This window comes from Nycticebus coucang, chromosome 5 (genome assembly GCF_027406575.1).
Source record: "Nycticebus coucang isolate mNycCou1 chromosome 5, mNycCou1.pri, whole genome shotgun sequence".
Taxonomy (NCBI): Eukaryota; Metazoa; Chordata; class Mammalia; order Primates; family Lorisidae; genus Nycticebus; species Nycticebus coucang.
Genome location: NC_069784.1, coordinates 22,536,417 through 22,538,271, shown reverse-complemented (window position 1 = coordinate 22,538,271; position 1,855 = coordinate 22,536,417). Strand labels below are relative to the sequence as shown.

Here is a 1,855-nt window from a genome sequence, read left to right as displayed (position 1 = left end):
GTGATTAATTCTGGGTCAGGAAGTTTTCTAAGGGAAGTGAAGACCAAGCTGGGTTTTGAAAAATTAACAGGAGGACACCAGAAAAGGCACTCTCTCTGTTAGGCATTCTAAGAGGGCTGAGACACAAACGTTTTTATTTTAGTATTATTCCAGTACAAAGAGTGAGAGAAAGACAGGTAGGAGCTGAGCTAGAGAATAGGCAGGGACCACCTCATGAAGCTTCTGGGGTGCTATTTTCAAAAAGAGGGCTATTAAGCACTAATGAAAGGTATTAAACAGAGGCGAGAGAAAAATAGACTTGTTTTATTAAAATCACTTTAGGGAGAGTGTAGGAAATAAATTATAGGAGGAAGCAGCTATAAGCTGAGTGACCTATTCAATAAATGTTTGGAGAGAGATGACATGAAATAGTATCTTTTACAGAAGCTTCCTTTTCCTTTAGTTTATGTAAAGGATTATGCTGCCCATAGGATGTTTCTATGCTGTGTTTATTTCTCCTTAAGAGATAATTAAAGGATAGTAAGCATCTAGTTTGTTAATGAAGCACAAAGTTTGCAAAAAAGCAAAAGTAGTAACTCTGTTCTCACCATTGCTGACTTGAGAAGAATGCTGTTTCTAGCACTACCAAACATGATCCCTTTGCAAGAAGTAATAATAACCAGGTCAATGATTCACATGAGTGAATCATAGCAATACTCTCGTCTGTATCAAAACTAGAAGAAATTAGCTCACGATGGTGGCACACAGCTGTAGTTCCAACCGCTCTCCAGGAGTTTGGAGTTTCAGTGAGCTATGATTATGCCACTATACTCCAATTTACTGAGATTCTGTCTCAAAAAACCTAACAACCAAACTAAAACTACCCGATGATGCTGGATATAGTGGTTCATGCTTATAATCCTAGCACTCTGGGAGATTAAGATGGGAAGATCACTTGAACTCAGGAGTTTGAGACCAGCCTGAACAAGAGCAAGCCCCAGTCTCTACTGAAAATAGAAAATTTAGGGCTGGGTGCAGCTCATGTCTGTAATCCTAGCCCAACTGTTTGAGGTTGTTGTGAGCTATGACGCCAGGCTTCTCTACCCAGGGTGACAGCATGAAACTCTTTCTCCAAAAAAAAAAAAAAAATTTCTTGGGCTAGACCCAGTCCCTCCTGCCTATAATCTAGCACTCTGGGTGGCCAAGATAGGAGGATCCTTTGGGCTCAGTTCTAGACTGTCCTGAGCAAGAGCTATCTCTACTAAAGATAAAAAAAAATTAGCCAGGCATTGTGGTGGGCACCCCTAGCCCCCAGCTACTTGGGAGGCTAAGGCAAGAGGATCACTTGAACCCAAGAGTTTGAGGTTGCTGTGAGCTATGGTGACGCCCCTGCACTCTGCCCAGGATGACAGAGTGAAATTCTGTCTACACACACACAAAAAAAAAAAAAAAAAAAAGAAGAAGAAGAAAGAAAAGAAAGAAACTTCAATGCTCAATTCAGCAGCACACACACTAAAATTGGAATAATACAGAGAAGATTAGCATGGTCCCCATGTGAGGGTGACATTCAAATTCATGAAGCATTCCATATTTTTCCAAGGTATTTATTGATATTGAAGAATTTAGGAAGTCTATTTCTTGTATACCCTCTTGGAAAGAATTACTGGAGAATATACTTTGGCAACATAGGGTAACAACAAACACATATACATAATATGCTTTCCTTCCAATACACATGTCCAAAAATCAGGTAAAAGCCAAAAATAAAACAGTATACCTCTAACCAAAAGCATGGAGAGCTGATAACATACTTTGGGATGAGGGGAAAGAAGATTACAGATACTACCTAGATGTTGGTAATATTTTCAAAAATAGT

The 1,855-nt window shown here is 39.4% G+C and overlaps 1 non-coding gene across 1 annotated transcript; it reads left to right on the top strand.

The window, feature by feature from the left end:
• The first annotated feature begins 1,467 nt into the window (after positions 1-1,467).
• Positions 1,468-1,574, top strand: LOC128586947 (U6 spliceosomal RNA). Its single transcript, XR_008380401.1, has one exon. It is a non-coding gene; the product is annotated as a U6 spliceosomal RNA (small nuclear RNA).
• The last annotated feature ends 281 nt before the right edge of the window (positions 1,575-1,855 follow it).